The sequence below is a fragment of the Ursus arctos genome, unplaced genomic scaffold (assembly GCF_023065955.2).
Source record: "Ursus arctos isolate Adak ecotype North America unplaced genomic scaffold, UrsArc2.0 scaffold_16, whole genome shotgun sequence".
NCBI classification, from domain to species: domain Eukaryota; kingdom Metazoa; phylum Chordata; class Mammalia; order Carnivora; family Ursidae; genus Ursus; species Ursus arctos.
The window spans coordinates 39,284,787-39,308,102 of record NW_026622830.1 but is presented as its reverse complement, the minus strand read 5'-3'; the positions used below and the strand labels follow the sequence as shown (position 1 = coordinate 39,308,102).

Genomic DNA, 23,316 nt, shown 5'->3' with positions numbered 1-23,316 from the left:
CGCTCAGAAATCTAAAGGCTAGTCTTCCAGTTACAACATATGGCTTAGAGACATGATCCCTCATCAAGAAAATGGAATAGAACTTGTCATCATGGACAGATTGTTAGGGGGAAAAATGATGGTGGTGGGCATATTATGAGATAAGAACAGCTAGTACCGTTACATTTGGAGTGCTCTAAAAGCTGCGGTAGCATTTGTTTTGCTCCCTGGATTTGTTCCATCTGTCTAGTACTGCTGAGAATATTTTGACAGTGGAAATTTGTGAGATGAGGCAACGTTCACCGTGTAGTGACATTTATTAGTCAGATTACCCAGGATGGAGGGAGGAAGGATTGGAGACATTGGTTTGAGGGAACTGGAACCAAAATAGAAGGTCACACCAACAGAATTTAAGTAGACTTTGGTAGTGGAGACTTTGATATCATTTGCTAGGGTTTGAGACTGGGGGTGGGGGGAGTATATTCCTTTGGTTTTGCCTCAACCACAAGTTGTCAAGATAGCTGACAGGTGAGATAATTATTAGCTCTCTGGCTCACTAATTAAAGGAGATGGAGAGTAATAGGGACATTAATTTTGTTCACTCACCTGAATCTCCTTTGGAAAAGGGAATTCCTTTTGAATCCTAAAAAAGATCAATTCACTGCTTGACATGCACCCAGGTGAGTATGAAAAATATGCCTCCAGGCTGAGTGATATATGAATCAGATGTCAAGCTTCACATGGTAAAATAGTGATATTACCTTTTAATTGCTCTGGGAGGTAGAAAAGTCACCTAAAGCTGAAGAGCAGCAACCACTGAAGAACCGGCATCAAAAGGAATCATATTTCAAAACACGAGGGAGTGAAAAAGAAGATCAAATCTCCTCTACCTCTCTCACCTTTGCATTGATGTCCATTTCAATATTTCTAACACTTTCTTTTAAGGGAACCTGAATTCTTTATTCTTGGGAGGTTTCCTGCAGGTATTCAGGATATAACATCTTCATTGTTAAATCCATTCCCAATTTTAGCTGAAGTGTGGAGATCCCTGGAAATCGAGCTGTCCAGGTTGTCATCCAGACCCTGACACTTAATAGCTGTGGAGCTTTGAGACTGTTTTTTCATCTCTACAATGCAAATATTATGAGAAGCTTCACGGGGTCACTGAGAGATTAAAGGAGAAAATCCAAATATAACCACTTACACATTGCCTGGCACCTAGTTATAAAGTTCAAGAAGTACTAACTAGCATTATGTTTTTTCTCCATCAGAGAGTCCTTCCTGTTAGGAATGCAGTTTAGATACAGGTAAAAGATGGATGTGGTCCAAGACTGGACGGGGGCAGGGTGAACTGAATACATCCTGTCCTACCCACTCCCCAGGTCCTAGTGTTCACTCTTCCATACAACGCCTGTCCATCTCACAACCTTCCAGTGGAAGGAATTATTCTGCCATCATCTCGATTTCTGGTGTGCACTGCCAGTTAGATTTTTTTTTTTCTTCAAAACACAGTAAATCCAGGGATTTATTAAATTGAGGGTTAAAAAAATGGCAAAGTGCATCTACAAGCCAAGCTGTAAACTCTCTATCCCTTGAGTACAAAGCTTTGTCCTCTGGTCACAAACATTTCAGAAAATACAACAGAACAAGATTTATTTCCAATACTATGTATGGCCAGAATGAAGGAAGGGAAAAAAAAAAAGGAAGATTGGGTATTTTAAAGGTGACCCCATGGTTCCAAAGAGACCCGTTTTTCATTCTCCCAGTGTAACAGCCTCGCTCCAAGATTACTGCATGTGCAGTATCTGTTTTCTGTGGGTTGCTGCCAACAGATGGCTTATTTTGAGTGGAGAGAAATATCATTAAGGAACAAAGAGAAATTAGGACTAAATAGGAAATTAAATATGTTCTTGGGATTACAACTGATGATCAAGGAGTTGCAAACCAGTGATTTGCAGCTTGATATTTTGCCTGCAGCCAATACCCACTGTTTTAAGGAAACCTTAATATTAAGGAGGCTGTTCTCACATCATGCAATTTATTTGTCTTTCTGTCTTGCCAGCGCCTTTGCAAACATCATAATTTGCCCAGAATCCTGAATTGCAAGATGAACAAATAATATTCATTTCCTCCATGGAGAAAACATCCTTTGATTGAATTGTCTCCTTCCATCCCAGTCACTGCAATGTGTGCTACATGTCAGAGATGTGAAATGGAGTTGAGCCTACTTGAAAGCAGAGCATAAATTAGCCTCTAAATGAAAACAGTTAGAAGGAAAACATTTTCAAATGACAGCCAAACTCTATCAGCTCCCTAAAGTACTTGAGGCCTCTCTGAGGAATGCAGCATGAAAATGAGGGCACAGAAGCCTAGAATGTGACCCACCACCACTCGGTGGGTTAAGGAATTTCCCTGGAGGATTTGCTTGAGCAAATTTAGGGAAGGGCTGGATGTCTAAAAACCAGCTGTTGTGGTTGGCTATTTGAGCTACATATATCTATTATTTTACCCAACAATTAGTAAATAAAATAACAAAGATGTACAATCAATACCAACCAAAGGAAGGACAGCTCCATCCTACGTTACAGTAGAAACACTCACACACATGCAGAAACGGGTTAAGTAGAAGGGGGTGTTTGGACACCTGGAGATTGTCAAACCCTCCAGCATTGTATTGATGTAGTCATGACCAAATTCACACTGAATTTGGCTCTCGGACCCAAGTCTGACTCTATTCACAGAGAAGGACAATGCCAGGAAATCTAATCTTGGATGGCTTCTCTAATGCTTAAAACAAATTAGTCTTTGACAGATCTCCATGGCATAATTCAGAGACTACGTGGAAAACTGTAATCAACCCCCACCATCCTAGCTATTACATCAGTGAGAACCTATTCAAAACACTTGGGGGATAATTCCTGCTACTGGCTAAAGAGTCTATATTCTTGAGATAAAAGGTAGAGTTATTTCTTTTAGCTCAGTCTGCGGCTATACGAGAATGACTGAGACGTTCTGCTGTGCCGCTATTATTGATGGTATAGTCAGGTACTAAAGCAAACTATATGACTTCAGGGAAACAATCAATATTAGGGCAAATGTCTATTTCTCAGAATCTAGACGCTGTGAGGTGACTGGTCTATCGGCTGTGGGTTACTCTAGAGCTGTGGTAGGCACAATGATGTCTCCACTTCTTCCCCTACACTTTGTCCACCCCCTTTGCAACAGGACTTTGCAGTAATCTCCCACTGTGGGGAGGGTGACCTCCTCTGCCTTTTGACTCTGTGCTCAGCCATGTAACTTGCTTTGGCCAATAAGATGCTAGCAGATACAATGCAAGTAGAATCTTGCAAAGCATTTGGGTTATTGAACTAGCCCAATCTTGTACCTCTGCCATCACCATGAGAATGTGCCCAGGCAGGCCATCTGTCCCAGAAGGAGGATGAAAGACAGGTGAAACAGAGATAGCTGACTGGCCAAGCCTTACCTAGATCAGCCAATAGCCAGCTGACTCCCAGACACACACAAGCAAGCACAGCTGAGACCAGCAGAGCCACTCAGCCAATCCTACAGATCCAAATGCCAAATAGATGCTTACTGTTGTTAGCTACCTATGGCGGGGGGTGGGGGCGTGGGTGGGTAGTTGTTCACTGTTTTAAGCCACTTCTTAAAATTGCAGCAATAGAAAACAAAACAATTAAAAAAAAAAAAAAGAGCTTTGCTTCATTGCATGGACGGAAACCATTGTTTAAGTTCCCATTCACTCTAGCAGGATGTCCCATCTTTCCACAGTCATGACTTGTGTGCCATTCCTGGCAGCAAAAGTATAAGCTCTCAATGGTTGTGACACTGAAAACTTAAACGTCTGCCTGCAGTACCATTAAAATAATAGCGACTATACTTTATTGAAGGCCTATTATGTGCCAAACACATTTTGCAGCATATACTATATACTTAATATTGACTCTAACCTTGTAAGTGGGGCATTGTTACCCATTTCCATTAAACAGATGAGGAAACCGACACTCAGAAAAGCTAAGTACCTTGCTCAGGGAACTACAACTAATATATTTGCACCTGGGTTTAATGGATTCAAACCAAAATTTAAGCCCATATGCCACACTTCCCCCTGATCAGTTTAAAACCCCAAAGGAGGGGTGCCTGGGTGGCTCAGATGGTTAAGTGTCTGCCTTCATCTCAGGTCATGATCTCCAGGTCCTGGGATCAAGCCCCATGCCGGGCTCCCAGCTCAGCAGGGAGTCTGCTTCTCCCTCTCCCTCTGCCTTTCCCCCTGCTTGTGCTCTCTCTGTTTCTCTCTCTCAAATAAATAAATAAAATCTTAAAAAAATACTTGAAGGATTTCAGTAGCAAGCAGTATTATATACATAGAGAAAGCCACTGAAAGGGGTGAAAATTACTGTTGGTTGTTAAGAAATCAAAAATTCTAAATCTCCACATGTCCATGTTTATCCTATGTTGGTGCAGGTCAGGGACATCAGCCCAGAAGCCCAGTCCCAGAAGGAGCTCCTCAGCGCCTCCCAGGTCCTCACCCTCTGCCAGCAGGCTGGGCTCCAAAGAAAGAGTCATTTGCTCTGATCTGAAGAGCTCTGCCTCAAAGAAAATGGGGGAGGTCGTCACATGACCTCCAGTCACAAGTCCTGGGCCAGCAAACAGAGAAGGTATTATCCACCAAAGAATGATTAAGTTCCCAGCCAAGGGAAAGGCAAAGGTCAAGACCCCTATTTTTTAAGAAATCACTTGACTGTTTGATGAAGCTTACAATAGTAAATAAATATTGTGAGAACCAATGCATCTGTGGAAATTGTGTTGAGGAACAGATTTAAGAGAAGTCAAAATCAGTCAAGTGCCTGAAATAGTAGAATTCTGATAGCATGTTATTGTTCTGTCCTTTCAATCTTCTTAAAGCAATCCATCATTGAAGTGCCGTTGAAATCTTACCTTCTTCCTGGATTGCATGAGCACCACACCAACCCCCCTCTAAATATTCAAGACAATTATGCTGTCATCTCCCCCTTGGTCCTGCTTTCTCAAATGGTTTCTTGATAGGACTATGCAAGTGTACAGGGCTCTCAGACCTCTAGTATGACAATTATGATGACAATTCTGACAATAATATCTACTATTTCATGAACTTTTCTATATGACCTAATCTCTTTAGGTCACAATACCATAAGAAGTAGGTACTATTATAATCACCATGTTGTAAAGAAGAAACTGAGGCTTACAAAGTTCCCATAACTTTCTCAAGGTCACAGAGTGGCTGAGTAGGATCTGAAGAGTCAGTCTGACTCCCATCAATCTTGGCTTTTGACTCTCTCCATAGCAGACACCATCTGATTAGGCTTCTTTTGTATCACCCCAAGGTGCCTGGCACAGAAGGAGGCACAGAGTGGGCCCTCATTTGCATGAATTACACTGGTCACAACTTTAGAGGTTTCCAACAACTATTTGACACTAACAAAAGAGCTCATGCCACTGGGCAAGAAGACTGGACACCCAAGGTAGACTCATTAGCTAGCATCACTTGGGCTTTTAAATCAACAAAACACATGCCCACATGGCATGGAGGGGAAGGGAGAGCATTATATGAAAGTCTGCAAACATGGGTTATAGAGATTCTTTTCAAAGACTATCTCAAACGTTTACACAACAGCCATTCCACAACTGGATTTATTTAGCATCTACCATGTATGAAGTACTATGTCAGGCAATAGAGAGTTATACATATGAAAAACAAATGTTTTCTCAGAAATGTTTTCCCTACCAACAGAAAATCTGTTAAAGAATAATATATTAAGGGATTGGATAAATGTTCTGAGCTTTCTGAAGAAAACTGTCAAGCAAAACCTCAATATCACATAAGATGTTGCTTTGAGACATATGGATATGTGTCAGTCATGTTACAGAATCAAAATATTCTGTAGAAAATCAAATACTCAGCTCTTTCCACCAAGTTTGGGCTGCTTTCCCATTAATCAAAACTCATCACAGGAATGCCAAATTGTTGAAATGAATCTGGGAAGGATCTCTTATATTTGTCTACTTGGCTCTTTCCTTCTGATTTTTCAAATTTCCAATTAATAATTAAATTTCTGCTCTTCTGTCAGTACAATTTAAATAATTTTATATTGTATAGAGAGAAATGAAAGAGACTGTAGTAGGCAGTGTACCCAAATCCTCTCTTTTTAAGAGGCACTGGTTTCTGTGTTACAGATTCAAAAACCCAATTTCAGAAAAAAATCACTACTTGAATATTTCCATGGTACCTCAAACTTAATGTAACTAATGATGAATTAATCATCCCTTCCCACAAAGACTGGACTATCTTTATGCATGAGTAGCACTCCGTTATGGATTGCATTGTGTCCCCTAAAAATTTATTATGTGGAAGTCCTAATCATCAGTACCACAGAATGTGATCTTATTTGGAAAAAGAATCATTGCAGATATACTTAGTTAAGATGAGGACATACCAGAATGGGGTGAAACCCTAATCCAATATGATTTGTGTCCTCATAAAAAGAGGAACCTTGGATATGGATATATGCACACTGAGAATGCCATGTGAAGATGAAGACAGAGATTTGGCTAATGCCACACCCTCCATCTCAAATTCCCTTTCAGCTATAGGTCTCTCTTGCCATCACTTTATGTCTCATACCTAGTCTAGCACCATGATCCATATGGAGTAGTTTCTAAGTAAGTGTTTACTGATTGAATATGTAAAATCAGAATTTCATCTCATTAAAATATGAGTTATCAATATGTTGGACAAGCTAGGGAAAAAATCTTCATTCTAATCAACAAGTCAGTGAAAATATCTCTGGACAAACCAGACCAATAAACTTTAGTTTATTAAATTCTACTGCAGTATCGAAATAATTTATTGAACAAAAAGCAAATGCACTTGCTAGACTAGACACCAGAAAAGCAATACCAGAGTTGGTTCATTTCAATATTGCTGCACACTTGGCCCAAGTTTCATGTGATATTAAAGAGTTGGCAAGGCAAGATGTTCTTAGATAATTCTGTGTGCATTTGTGGTACTGATGCACACCTGTGTCCTTCTATAGTTGGCTTAAGCCCCACATGCTTCTCCTTGTCACTGATTTGAATCTTTCTCATTTTAGAGAAAGCATTTGGCTCACACAATATACCATGGATTTATCTGGTTAGAGTTTCATGCCTCTTCTATATCTCTTGAGATTTTAAAGCTTGCTGCAAAAGACATATTTATCACTGTATTGGCTGGTTACATACATTCCTAAGTATTGCCTTAAAGGGAAAAATGCAAGAGTTATATATTAAGAAGAGGAAAAGATAAAAACACAGAACAAACTGTTCTATTATATATTTAAAATGACAAAAGCATATTTTATATAACTTACATTTTATAGTTATACAAATTTTGTCATTTTATTTAATATAAATATAAAATATAACATTATGTGAATATTTTTATAATATCTAATAATATATAATATCAAGATTTAATACAATATACATTCTAAGGCATACAGTTAGCACAAACAGAAGCAGTGGGATAGCAAGTATCAATTTAATCTATTGCCACTCAATAAAAATATTCTATTTATGTTCCTCCTTATGACTGTTCTATGTTCAAACTACATTATCCATGAAATATATTTTTTCAGCATTTCTTTGCCAAAAAAATCAATTGGTTTCATTCACTCATTCAAAATATGCACATTCTAAAGGTCAAAGAAGAAACCATTCATTTCAAGAAAAAAAACTATACTTTTATATTTTTAGGTGGGCTTTGCCACCTTACTAGTCTTTACAGGCCAACTTTGCAATCAACCAGAAGCTCTCCATTGAACAGGGAAGCTTCTTTCCAGAAACTGTGACTGTACCAGTTGATACACCTGCAAATCTGACAAGCATTTCAAAACTCAACGTGTTTAAACTTGTGCTTTCTGCCTTGTGTCTTGATTTGCTGTTTTTCCTCAAGTCTTAACATGGGGTTAACAGAATCACCTTTTTTTTTTTTTTTTAAGATTTTATTTATTTATTTGACAGAGATAGAGACAGCCAGTGAGAGAGGGAACACAGCAGGGGGAGTGGGAGAGGAAGAAGCAGGCTCCCAGCGGAGGAGCCCGATGTGGGGCTTGATCCCAGAAACGCCGGGATCACGCCCTGAGCCGAAGCCAGACGCTTAAGGACTGCACCACCCAGGCGCCCCTACAGAATCACCCTCTTTATAGTCACTGAGCTAGAAGCTTTATACTCCTCCTGAATTCTTTCCTCTATATCAAAAACTGCTTAGTGGGTCCCATCGATTCTACCTCAACAGTGCCTTTGGACTCCATCCCTCTCTTTCCATTTTCCAAATAGAGTTTTGTATTGCCTCAGTACCCAGCACAGTATCTGACACGTACATTGTAAGCGCTCAATAAACGTTTGACAAGTCAGTCAATGGACAATAAAACGGACAATTTAGATATATGTATTTTTTCTTTTTCTTTCTTAGACAACTGCAATAGTTCCTTACACAAAATCCCGATTATTAATTGTTCCACTCTCCAATTCGACCTCCAGGCTTATTACAGGGTTATTTTTCTAAGACATTGCCAACCATATCATTCTCTGCTCAAAAAATTTGGTGGCTCTTATTGCTCACAATAAGCCAGGCAGTTACTCTGCTAAGTGCTAGGGATACAGTCATGAACAAACAATGGCCTCTATGTTGGAAGATACACATCAATCATTTGTTACTCTAAGACACAGCTATAAGATGCTTTGAAAGCATATGACTTGGGGTCATGACCCAGTTTGGGATGTAGGGGTGGGCTTCCTAGAATGAGAGTTGTATGAGCTGCTATGTAAAGGATGGGTATCGTTCCCCCAACAAAGTGAAAAGGCTGTTCCTGGTAGGTGAGCCATCTGTGGGAAGGCTATGTGTGGAAAGAAGGGCAATGGGTACAGAATTCGGAGAGCAAGGAGTGAACAGTGTATTTTAAGGTCACAGGGAAAAACAGTGGTGAGATTTTGCATCCTGTGCTGAGCATGCTCTGAAGACCCCATTGAAGGATTATAAACCAGGGGTTACATGATCACTTCCAATGATTTCTTTTTATCAAATTCTGTACAAATATTAAAAAGAGAGAGGCATATCTTAGGATGGGCGGGATCACATTATAGCTCTGGGCGGCTGGAAATGCACCAAATGGCAGCACTATAAATAACTCTTCAAAAGTTCTTGGAGTGTGAATAAAGGATAAGTTTCATTCCATCAACAAATCTTTTGATGGGCATAATTCATTGCTTGGTGATTTCTCTTTTGTTTTTTAATCCAGATTAATAATGGGCATTTTCCACATGCCAGAACGGTCACTGCATTCTTTATAACATCCTATTCTGCAAACTAAAGATAGCAGCACAATTAATACACGTGATAAATGCACGAGCACCAGAGCTTTGTTTTTGATCTCACTTTTTAACCAACACTGAGGCCTTTTAACATTTAGCTTTCTTCTTTCTTGAATGCTTCTGAAGACAGCCAATCCCCAGGGCCCATGGAATAATGGAATCCACCTTTCTTTGTTTCAGTAGTTGAGGAATGACTGCAGCCTCCCAGTCTCTTCATTTGTGCCAGGAAGACAACCCATGTGGAAGTGATAACAAGAATTTCACCATATCTGCTTGCAGGCCTTCCAGTAAAGAACAAAACCAGGGGTGGCATGTCTTCATCAAAAGCTGCCAGCTCTGAACTGTTCTGTCTTGGGCAAATATATTAATCTGTGTACTTGCTGAGGCTGCTTGTTAGACTCAAGCCTCTGGACATCAGAAGTGTTGATGAGGGGGACTGGCGTCACATGGAAGGCTGGCAAAATTGCACAGACCCTGCTGCCTGTTGCAGTTTTATTGTTCTTATAATTGCAATAATAAATACATCACCATGACCTTTGGTGTTCACCGTGATGCCTCAAATTACTGCTTCAATTTCGGTCCCGTCACTCCTACTTTTCTGGGGGTATCCTTTCATGTCTTACTTTTTGAGAGGTGCTCCTGTGTTGCCCCCCAAGACAGCCAGATATTTACCAGTTGGCCTTTTTGAAGGGATGCCTCCTTATTTTCTGGTTGTCAATTTATTTCTCATCCTCAATTACTGAATACAAATTTATCTGAAATATTTGGAGGAATGATCATTTTGAAAATAGCTCGGGGGAATGGAAGCCCAAGATCCAGGAGACAGAAGATCAGAAAATGTCCCATCAGGAAGTATAAGGAAGACTTGCTTTGTTTGTTCACTTGTACAATCACCTGCTATGCTTCACTGCTTTCTGTTTAGGGGTTCCTTGTGGATGCAGTCAAGTTAGAGATTGAGTTGTCACAGTCTCAGGCCGATAATCACCCTTTCTTTGAAAATAGCTCTTTAATTTTATAGTGTGAAACAGTGGTTCCCAATCACCTGGAGGGCTCATTAAAAATCAGGTTTCTGGCCCTGTTTCAGAGTTTGTGATTTAGCAAGTCTGGGCCTGGCTTGAAAATTTACACTTCAAAGAAGTTCCCAAAACCATAGTTTGAGAACCACTGGTATAAGAATAAAGGGACTCTCCATTACCCCTAAGACCTCCTGGGAAGAGAATTTTCAAAATACTGGCATGGAAATATCTGGTTTTGTAAAACCAGTCAAAGAACAGCAGAATTTAGAGTTAGCAAGATACTTAGAGCACAGACATACCAGACCTTAGAGAATTTAACTGATCTATCCAAGGTCACAAACCAGTTAGCGATGGAGCTGAGCATATAACACATTCTTGACTCTTGTAACTTTGTTATGTCCTTCGTTACGACATTTATATATTAAAAGTTTAACTAATGTAGTTGAAATTGTTAAACACATATCAACCTTTGCACCTACCATCCTGTTGCGCCCTTTTGAGCCTCCCTTTGACTACACAAACTTTTCAGGTATTACTTTTGTACAGGTAAGAAAGAAGCCTATAAGGGAGAGAGAACTGGATATATGTATACAGAAGAGCTGTTCTCAGGAGAAAAAGTTTGAATCCTTTCAAATACTGTACTATTTATAACCAACCAATGGAATTGGGTCAATCTGGGTATTTTAACATAAATAAATAGCTCATAATACATTATTTAATGTAATACAGGATTTAGTGTGTTTTATTTTCTTCTACCAATTAATTTGCACACGGAGACATAGTTTTAGCCATATATTTTTCAGAGTGATTTTGAAGAAATGTAATTTGAATTACTATGTTTGGAAAAGTATGTGTCTACATGCAGCAAACACAGTCACGTAGCGTCCTGGAGGTCAGGGCATACCTCAAAGCTGATGAGGTCACGTTGACTCCACTAGCATGGTAAAATGCAAAACCCATCTAGATTTTCTGCTTCTGTAGACCTGAGTTTGAATCCCACCCTCTGGCAAATGGATGAAATGATTTTTAGACTTCGGGTTATCATCTGTACAATTGGGAAACAAACAAAAACAAACAAACAAACAAAAACAAACACTCCCACCTCACAGGAAGCCCCAGAGCCAAAAACTGTCTTGGGAAAGACTTAGACTCCCGATAATTTCCATCAGATCCTTCAAAATCATGCAGCCACGCCCGTGTCATCAAAGTATACATTCAAACAATCTAAGTAGAAATAATGAACTTGAAATGCAAATGTGACTTCCAGACAAGTCTCCTACTCATTCCTTCCCCCAAGCTGCACTGTAGACCAGTTCCTTCTCTGACCCCAAAACCACACTGCCACTTCTAATACGCTTCTATAGCAGAAAGTCCAGGGCTTCTTGAGCTCACAGTAGGGCTATGTGTGCAAAGGACCTGTGGCATACTTCTTTGCTTTCCCTTACCAACTGGCTTCCCATCAGTCAGACATTGAGCTGCACTAGGGCTGGGTCTCTTCTCAAGGAAAAAGAAAGGAGTAGGGTAGATTACCTCTAAAGTTTACTCTTTCTTTTCTTTTCTTTTCTTTTCTTTCCTTTCCTTTCCTTTCCTTTCTTTCTTTCTTTCTTTTTAAAAAAAGATTTATTTATTTATTTGAGACAGAGAGTGTATGAGCATGGGAGTGTGTGGAGGGGCAGAGGGAGAGGGAGAGAATCTCCAGCAGACTCCCCGCTGAGTGCGGAGCCCTAGGCAGGGCTAGATCTCATGACCATGAGACTATGACCTGAGTCAGACATGTAACTGACTGAGCCACCCAGGTGCTCCATTTCTTTCTTAAAAACAAAAACAAAAACAAAAAATCCCACAAAATTCCGAAGTATCAAAACTGTAGAATGTCTAAGTAACACAAATAAGAAAAATTGGGGGACCTAAAATATGTTCGTATATTACAGCAGAAAGCATCTGTCTGTGCAGCACTGTCTTAACACCTAAAATGATCATGATCTATGTACATTTCTTTTTTACCTTCTATAATTCTCTTCAAAAGACTGATCTACAACAGGGCTACCACAATTGTTTTTCCCAAAGAAAATACCATTTTATTCTACCATTAAAGTTTCAGAATGCCTCAAAATCTGTAAGGAGAAATGCTGACTTCTTTTAAAAGGCACACCCAGCATCATAATGTGAATATTGTTGAGAAATTTCCTTTGGACTTAATTTTGAATTATTCCTTCATATGAATGACATCATTACATTCAGTAGAGGTGAAAACTAAATCCATTTGGATAAAGACAAGTGAAGACATAGAAACAGCACGGTTTAAAAAACAAGTAAACAAAAATTTACCAACTGAAAGCAGTCTCCGTGAGTACCATCCATGCATAATTGTCCAGAAAGTTGAAGCTGAAATCATGGGCCCTATAACCTCATCTCTGGAAATGGCTAGAGATAACAATCTTTTAACCCTCTTTAATTGACATATGAGATCAGGGAATCCTAGGAAGGGGGGGGGTCAGAGACTTGCTCAGACCATAAGAACAAAGCCAGGACTAAAACTAAGATTTCCCAGGATCAAGGCCAATTTTTTTTTTTCTCCAGAAAAGAGGCTGATTATGGAGGACGATACATTTAACAGAAGACAGAATGTTGGTTTGTAGCCTTTTCTGTGTGCTTATTTGTTTGTTTCACCAAGCATGTATTAATTTGTACTTAGGAAACAAGTTGTAATTGATGAGCAAAAAACAAAATTAAAATAGTGTATATGGCTGAGTAATTTTTTAAAGTTTCATTTTGCTATCTTCCTCAGTGAAGGTGCCAAGTTTGTTTTTTCAACATATCAAACAGGTAGCTAAAACTTGCAAAATATATTTTTTTAAATAATCAGAGTGGCATAAAATAAAAAGACAAAAAACAAAATAAAACAAAACAAAAAAATCAACCCACCACAGAACCAACCAAAAAACTAGACAACTTGTATTTTACATGTTACGCTCTGCTAGGGTTGCCAGATTTAACAAAGAAAAGTACATGATGTATCTGGTTGAATTTGAATTTCAGATGAGTAACAAAAAATTATTTAAATATAAGTACATTCCATGCAATATTTAGGATATACTTATATAAAAATAGTTATTTGTTATTCATTTGAAATTAAATTTAAGTGGGAATCCTATATTTTATCTGGCAGCCCTAGAACTCCCCACTTTAAAATGTTTAATTAACATGTTACTTGATGATAAATTAATACTATCTTAAATTTACGCAAGCCTACTATGAGAACAACAAAACCATTCAATATTCAATACATATCAGTGCATTTATTTCCAGGGTGATTTATTTCTAAGGAATACAATGAAATAGTAATTTGCAAAGGATACACGGATTTTATTTATATATTCATGAAATTTACTCCATGTAACACAAGGCAAACCAACCACAAAAACAATAGACTCCTCCTTATTATAGAATTTAATTAATTGATCTTTTCATGCAACCAATATTCATTTAAATTGATAATTCTTTGGTAAATAATTATTTTTGCTAAATTTTATTCATGCAGCAGACAGAAATATAAAGAAGACAACAAAAAAGGAGAAAAAGAAAAGATAAAGAGCAATGACATGAAACATTGTGCGAGACAATCATCAGATCTAGGTCTATGAGTCAATATTTTCTCCATTCTAGATTTTGTTGTGATTCTTGAAAGAGACTACAATGTATAAAACCAGTATCAATAACATAATGAAGAAATAAAAAATTGCATTATATTGGTTTTTAGGTGTTTTTTTTTTTTTCTATTTAACCATTTATCTATTCATACAACAAAGAAGTTTTTATTCTCTTAGGATATAACAGCTATTGAACCTTGGAGGTTATACAGATGTTCATTGTTCTATTCTTTCAACCTTTTTCTGTTTGAAGATTTTTATAACAAGTTGGGGGAGAAGAAAAATGTGAAAAAGAGAAAAAGAATTAACAGCTATGTAATCTTTAAAATAGTTCTGGAAATAGCAAAATATAATGGGATCTAGAATATGTCCTACTCTAGTTTTCTTGTTTAGAACACTGATTATTTTCACATTTCTATCTAGATATAGTCAACAAATGTATTCGTTGATTTCATTTGAAATCTCCTTGCCACTTTTGCCAATAAATGGCAATAACAGTGTATTATTAATTTTCAATAAGTAAAATAAATTTTAATTCATCACCAATAAACAAATCCTTTAGCAATTTTCATAAAACAAAACAAAGCTTTTTTTTAACTTAGGTAAATCATCTACAACAACCAAACAGAAAGATTTTGCTTTACTAAAAGCAATCTAAGGATAAAAATAAATAAACTAATAAACAGTGCTATCTCAGTTTGTTCAGGCTGCTATAACAACTAAAGCATAGACTGAGTGACTTATAAACAACAGAAATGTATTTTTCACAGTGCTGGGGGCTGGAAGTCTAGGATTAGTGTCCAGCATGGTTGGGTTTTACCGAGAGCCCTCTACCAGGTTGCAGACTGCTGACTTCTTGTGTATCCTCACATTGCAGAAAGAGAGCTCTCTGGAGTCCCTTTTTTAAGGGCACTAATACCATTCATAAGGGGTCCATCCTCATGATCTTATTAACTCCCAAAGGTCCACCTCCGAATACGATCACCTCAGGGGTTAAGATTTCAACATGTGTATTTTGAGGAGACACAAACATTCAGTTCATAACAAATGCCAATTAAATTTTTTCTTCAATAAACATAGATCCAGCCTGGCTAATCCTGTCTGAAGTATATTTACTGAACTTTTCATTTGATGGAATATTATATAACTGTGAACCATGAGAGATCTTTACATGTATATGAAAATTAAAATGTTAATAATACTTCAATAAGAAAAATGCATTTTATAAAAATAGATGCACCATTTATGTTGCTCAATAATTATGCTATGGTAATCTTAGATTATGACATTAAATATAAAGAAATCCAGAAAACTATTCCATGTTTATAGCATCAGAGTCTGAGAATTAATTTGTAATACAGTCACTTAACCTTTAGCCAAAAGCTTCCTGTCCCTTTATCCCATAGATCTCAATTGTGTTCCTGGGATGAGCTTTCGTATTTCCACCTAAAGCCTTAGTTTCCCTTTCGTATCTGCCAGAGGAGCAGCAGTCAGTTCTGCATATGACCGAGGAAGGGCTAAAATGCAATGACTCATAGGTAAATAATGAAACTCAAGGTCTGGTTCACTCAGGTTTATTACTAGTTACTTCAGCTTATTTTTGTCCTCTTCAACTATGAGCTTTATTTTCTGTTCCCCTTTCATTTCTGTCTTGATAAATTTCCCCATCCTCCCTCAAATTTCTTCTGCCTGCTGTGACTCATCTTCACGCCTATCTGAATACACAATTTGCCTTTATTTCCCTGCATGCTTTTCTACACGGCTGCATCCACTTGACATTGTGTGCTCCCTTCTCTTCTGCCAGTTCTCAAACTTAACTATCATTTGCTAAATGTCAAAATCACTGGCCAAAGGGGGAAAAAATGAGTCAAGCTGGGAGTTTTAACTCTGCAATGTCAAACACCTGATTTTCTTGATTTATTTTTTTGAAAGGTAAGAAATATAAACATTACAGCTTAAGGATATATTTGAAAAGATAGTAATTTTGTTTTCAATTTATTTACAATCCCAAATATGGTCCTTTTTTTTCCTTTTTTTTTTTTTTTTTTTTTTGGCAGGGGGAGGCTTGCATTTCCAGTTATTAACTTATTCTTCTTTAAAAGAAATACCACCTAGCTTCCATTTGGCAATTCCCTACGTCCCTTGGCAGATCTTAGAGTTTCCATTTAATAATAAGTCTTACCAAATGAGTTTGAGAATGGCCTACAGCTATGGGCATTATATATTCAGTGTAAAATATTGCAAAAATGTAGAAGAGCAAAAAAATGAAAATTAAAAATCACTTGCAGTCCTACCTTCCAAAAATTACTATTAACATTTTACACATATGCACACATGTGGGTATGTACACATCCTCACCATCTATCTATAGCACATATTATAATTTAAAAGAAAATGTACACAAGACTGCCTCTCTCTCCCCTTCTTTCAAGATGGAAAACAGATATGTCTACTTCCAGATTCTCTCCTTTCTGGTTGACAACAATGTTCTGAGAGTAACAAGATGGAAGGAACCTGAATCTGAATAATCACGTGGAGCAGAGCCATCCTACTGACTTTGGCCTCGATGTTAGATTGGGGAGAAATAAACTTCCATCTTCTCTAAGCTATGGTATATAGGGCTATCTTTGTTAGAGAGCAACCCTATCCAATACATTGCTCTAATGGCCAAAACTTATGGTAAATATTCTAGGAATTCAGAGAAGAATGAATGATATATTGGCTTGAGTCATATTGAAGGCTTCAGAGTACATATGACACTAAACAAGATAAGTATAATAGAGTTTCAAGTTCAAAATGGCAGCTGAGCACAGGCATTTGCCTCGCCTCCTTCAGGAAACCACATTATGATGGCAATAAAGGAATACAAAATGAAACAAATGAGAGATTTCAATTTCTAGATGACAAAAAGCAAACAGAAATGTTTGGTCAAGAGATGAGGCAGAAAAAGACATAGTCCAGAAGATGTACCTGAGGGAGCCACAGGGGAGATGGCAGCCAACCTTCCTGTCAGAACTCTAGAGGATTCTATGCATAAGGATTTCTCAACCTCAGCACTACTGACATTTAGGGCCAAATAATTCTTTGTTGTGAGGGGCTGTTCTGCACAATGTAGGATGCCAGCAGCACTACTCCTTCCTGCAACCCCAATGATCAAAAATGTCTCCAGACTTTGCCAAATGCTCCCAGAAGGCAAAACCGCTGTAGTTGAGAACTACTGTTCTATATTAGTCATTCTCCAAATATTTAATGAAAATTTTTTGTGTGCCAGGCACTGGTCTAGGTACTGGAGACACGGAAGTGAACTAAATCATCAAAAATTCTTTTTTAAAAAGATTTTATTTATTTATTTGAGAGAGAAAGAGTGAATGAGCACGAGGGGGGGGGTCAGAGGGGGGTAGGGAGAGGGAGAGAGAACCCCAAGAAGACTCCACACTGAGCGTGGAGCCCTCCCGACACGGGGCTCAATTTTATGACCCATGAGATCATGACCTGAACTGAAACCAAGTTGGCTGCTTAACCAGCGGACCCTCCCAGGTACGCCCCCCCCCCCCCCGCCCAAATTCTTATCCTTTTTTTCTAGTGGGACTAGGTAGGTAACAAGCATACTAAATTACTAAAGGATATAATTTGTCAAGCACTATGGAGATAATAGAGAAAAAAATAGAAGACACTGAGGGGAAAAGGGAAAAGCAAGATGGAAAACATGCATTTCCACAGCAGCTATGCCAGTTGGCTTTAAAACCCCTTCCCTTGTTTCATGTCTTGGAAATATCAAGTGCTGGGTTTTGCCTTTAGAAAACCACTGGAGAGATATTTGCTAAACAGTGTGAATAGGCTGCAGGGAAGAATTGTGGATGTTGGTAATGGGCCTTAGAGGATTCTGAGCCATACACTAATGAAACTCAGAGACGAGCACGGGCAAAGGGCCATCAGTAAGGGTTAAGGGGCAGAAGAGTGAGGCTGTACTGGTGAAATGATACAGGGAGAAAAATGGCCGCAACAACTCAGGAACCGGACGTTGGGTGGTTGAAGTGGAAGTAGATTTAGCTGAACCCACTGTCTATTAAATAGTGAACATAAGCACTTAACTTGTTTGTAACTCATTTTCTCTATCAAACATTCAGCAACGACGCTTTCTAAGGCTGTGTGAAATGAAATTTCCTTTCAGTTTATTTCATACAATTGCATTATGATGCTGAGTGGGACAGACAGTTGAATACCATTAACTAAGCTTTACTAATATTATTGTAGAAAAATGAATGAGGAGCCTTTTTCTTGAATAAAATCTTTAGTCAAAAATTCACACTTTGAGACACATGGAAACCAAACACTTAGAAATATTTACTGATATCTAGTGGGCTCGTTTTATTTTCTCTCAGAAACGCATGGAATTGTTGGTACAGTCCAACAGCTTGAAGCTACAAGTGCAGACAAGGGAATGGGAAGCTGAGAGAGTGAGCTTTTCTCCCCTTTTTTAAAGGTTTTATTTTACATAATATTTTGGCATTTTCCCGCCACAACTATTACCACAAAATCATCTCTTCGTGATTTCCAATATGTGGTAAGATATTTGCTTGCAAATATTTGTTACGAAACAAACAGAGGATGAATGAACTATGCTTACAAAATGCTGTTTATTTGGGGGGTGCCCATGTGTCCTTAACTAAATATTCTCTTCTGCTATCTGAGAAGGTCACTTTCTTTGATGGAGATTTGGGGGAGGGGGGTATGTACTTGCAAGGGAGGAGGAGGGCGTTCTTTAAAAACCAGGTCAGGGGGCGCCAGGGTAGCGCAGTCCTTAAGTGTCTGCCTTCGGCTCAGGGCGTGATCCCAGCGTTTTGGGATCGAGTCCCACATCGGGCTCCTCCGCTGGGAGCCTGCTTCTTCCTTTCCCACTCCCCTGCTGTGTTCCCTCTTTCACTGGCTGTCTCTCTGTCACATAAATAATAAATAAAATCTTAAAAAACAAAACAAAACAAAAAAACAAACAGGTCAAAGAAGCCAGCCTTGTCAAGCAAAAAAAAAAAAAAAAAGTCAACTACCATAAGCAGAACCCCACTCCTCCAATATGATTTACTAATTTCTGACTACATATTTTTTTTTTCCTACTAAGTCAAGTTGGTAGAATCAATTTCTGCACCGTCATATACTATTAGTGGAAACCTGTCAACCTACCTTTTCTCAGTGATAATCAGCAAAGTCAGAATTATTACTGTTCTACAAACATTTGATCATTCTTGCTTCTTTGCTCATTCCATACTCCAGCACTCCCCCGCTCCCCACTCCTACTCTAATGGCCTCCCTTCTACTCCTGTCTATTCAAATCTTTCTTTCTGTCAGTTTTCCTCACTTTCTCCTTAAAGCCCTTCCTGAAAAATTTACCCTAAAATATTTTCTTCCTTCTCTTACCTCTTTAGGGCTTATGTTGTATCTCTACTAATTATAATTACAATTATAATTGTGCCAAATTATATGCTATTTTGAGATTGCCATCTAATTGTTTTGCACGGTGAGATATCTTTTGGTCCAAAATACAAAATCCAATATTCAAAAGATATTAGATATATTTTTTTTTGGTCTAACTTATAGTTAAGGGTTGAGGGATACACTGTTTTTGGTATCTACCTTGCCATCTGATATTCTGATATGCTTATGAAAGAAATCTTACTAGACTGTCCTCTAGGACAGACACTATTAGACACAAAACAATCATTCTAACCTTTGAATAATTTATATTGATGACCTAGATCTGTCTTTAAAAAAAAAACCGAAAAAACAACCCTCCATTTTCACTTTTTGAACAATTAAAGAAAAAATCTTTCTTCATCAGTCCCTTGTTTTCCTTGTATCATCACTTGTTAACCTGCTGTAACTTTTCCTTGAGTGTGATGCACCTGCAGCAACCAGATGTCGAGTGGGACACCTGAGTGCTCCTGACCACCCTACATGGAGTATGTAGTATATAGCTATCTAGATTCCTGTGTAAACAAGGGAGATGTAGATTTATATAATGGGAAGTTAAATGGCCATGACACAAATAGGGATGATAAAAAGGATAATTAGCCACCCAAACTGCCTTTAAATATGAGTTGATTATCACTGACTTCTTGCCAGAGTGTTTTCACACAAAGTTTCACTGGTTAGTTAGCGTTGATAGTGAAAAGAGCACTTGAATGCTAGATGACTAAGTACATACAAGTTGGGTTGATCTTATTTGTGCTGGCAGTTCTGCAATAGACTGCTTTGGGTACATTACTGTAAATGGATAGGGGACCATGTGGGTCTGAATCACACCTTGATACCTCATAAGCTGTAGATGATGGAAATTGCTTCTTTGAGCTATGTCATTTTTCTTGTTGGGAATGGTGTTTTTCCCACACTGGATGCTGTTATTAAGGAAAATTATTCTACCCGGGGCTTAAGTTCATCTAATAGCTGTTGGCTGCCCACTCTGTGCCAGGAACTCTGCTAGGTGTAAGAGAGAAAATGGCAACCATGGACATGAGCTCCACCCCTGTGACTCTTAGTGGGAGTCTAGTGGAAAGAACCAACCGAATATAAAATTGTAACTGTCATTAATGGTCTAAAGAAGAAGTGCAAGAGGTAACAAGAGTTTCTTTCTCCCTCAGTGACAAAACATTCCATGCTCATGAGGTGACAGTGAGGCACCTGGATATGGCCCAACACTGAGATATTTTTGGAGGAACAGAGAGACTGAGGCAAGGCAAACAAGTTTGAGCCCCTAAGGCAGTCACAGTAGCTAAATGGCCAGTATCAGCAAGTGCCATCCCAGACACTTAAAAGCAAAGAGGTTGATTCTACTCAAGTGGTCTGGAGCCAGTAGAGACACTCACAAAGCCTGGTCCCAGAGAGAAAACCATACAGGAATATATCTGAGACCAGACCAGATACAACTCCTGGAGTTGTGAGCACAACCTGCTCATAGCTCTATAAGACAATGCAAAGTGAGAGCATAGTTCAAGCACTTTGGTGAATACAGACAAGGAAAAACCCACAAGATGAGGAAATAAGTCATAATTCCAGACAGCCATGAGGAAATATCAGGTCACATAGCCATGACATAACTTGTATAGTCCATAAGAGACAAGCCTCCACCACTCTTTGAAGTACTCATTTGCGAGGCTATTTGTCAGCAAATGGGACTCAAAGAATTGACCTTCTGAAATGCACAGGACATCCACTGAAGAATATCTTTGGATAGCTAATTCACAGACTTGTGAGATGAGGGGTTATTTTACATATCCTCCCTAAGACTGGAAAATTCTGTCCTAGAGCACAAGTTACTTCTAACTAGATGGAAAGAAAAGTATATGCACAGGAACTGAGGGGCAGGAAAGGTAATAACACCTACCTCATTCTCAGTGCTTCATAAATAAAATACCTTTAGTGGTTCTCAGATATCGAGCAGTACTGGAATCACCTGGGGAGGATGTTAAACGTATTGATCTATGATTTCTCTATTTCCCACTGAATCAAGGCCTCCAAGATGAGGTTTGTATACACTAATTATGCTTTTCAAGAAATTCCGCACAAAATGTTTGGGAACCACTCCATTATGTCCTTGAATCTTCAGGACCAATTACAGATGGAGATACCCAGGCTGAGAGAAGTTAAGCATCCTCTGGATGTCCCATTATAGAAATGGGAGTTTCTCTGATTTAGGAACAGCAGTCACTCAAATAGACCTGTTCTGCCTTTTCCACATCCAGAGAAGCATTCAATTTTCCAACAGAGTACAAAGGGAAGGGAAGACTTGGATTCTGTCCTGCATGCAGAGGGAGACCGATGGGTGGCCATAAAAAGAAAAAAATAAATAGAATTAGAGGGCATGAACCATTGTTAGTTGCTCTGAGCCCTGTTGAGCAACAGCCAAAGACCTCAACAACAGTCATTTTCCAGTGATGCTTTGGTGTTAAATCAGTGGCTCCCAATCTTTGATGAACATTGGAATCACCGAGGATCTTTAAAAATACTGATGCTTGGCTCCCACACTGATTTAGTTGGTATGTGACAACCTGAGCATCTGGGATTTTTAGAGTTCCCCAGGTTTTTCTAATGTGTAACAAAGTTTGGGAGGCATTATAGTAAGTGAAAACTACTTATGGTAAATAGCAAACAAACAAAACCACTGATGGTGTTATGGGCCTGCTTTGAGTAGCCTTCTCAGGAAACTGATGTGACTTTATATGGGCTGTTGGTCATCTTGTGGTCACCAATGAGGCCTACACACGACCCTTTTCTGGTGTCACAGGCCAGGCCATTAAGAGTCAACTGCAGTATGTTCATAGCTGTAACTCACCAGCTTTCCTCCCTAGATTCCTCTTGCCTACTGCCGCCTGGTCCCTCTCATTACCTGTAGCCTGCCACCTTATGTGTCCTTATGTGGAGTCTTCCTGCTCTAATCCATGTTCTCTTCCCTCGGTGCAGAGTGACAAGACCACCTGATACCCAAACCATGCTAATGTAACCTAGCATCTTGGAACACTGGGAGGTTAAACGGGTCTCCCCAAGTCCCATTTTTAAGAGATTTGTGGCTTCCTGGAAGGGTCTGCGAAGTATACAGTGAGGTCCATGGTCAGAGATGGACCCATTTCCAACTGTGCTCCATTGACCACTATTTCCAATCTAGCATCTGTGGTCTCAATGTAAAGCATGTCCCAGAGGCATTAAAAATTCAAAGGGCAGAGTTTACTCTAGGGGATCTCCAAAGAGTTGTGAACCAGCAGAAAACCTGATCATGTAAGTGTGAATGAAAGATCTATCAGTCTTGAAAGACAAATGCTCTCTTTCTATTGAGGTAGATCAGTACTCTTAGATTTCCTTGGTTTCCTGGAATTCACTCTACTAAGGTAACAACATAAATGGCCACCAAGGAATTTCATGGTGGAGAAGTTCAAATAAATACAGGCAGACTGTAGTCAAGGTATCATTTGATTATGACAGAGGCCTTCGAGTATAGTGGTCCCTCTTATCCATGGTTTTGCTGTGGTTTCAATTATCTGCAGTCAACCATGGTCAGGAAATAGATGGTCCTCCTTCTGATGGTCAATAGTAGTCTAACACTGCATCACAATGCCCACATAATTCACCTCACTTCATCTCACCACATAGTTATTTCATCATCACAAGAAAAAGGGTAAGTACAGTACGATATTTTGAGAAAGACCAACCACAGTCACGTAACTTTCATGATACTACATTATTATAATTGTTTTATTTTATTTTTAGTTATAGTTGCT

The 23,316-nt window shown here is 38.8% G+C and overlaps 1 protein-coding gene across 3 annotated transcripts in view; it reads right to left on the bottom strand.

Moving 5' to 3' along the window:
• Positions 1-23,316, bottom strand: part of MACROD2 (mono-ADP ribosylhydrolase 2) — a 1,872,659-nt gene that overhangs the window by 449,164 nt on the left and 1,400,179 nt on the right. The window lies entirely within an intron of this gene.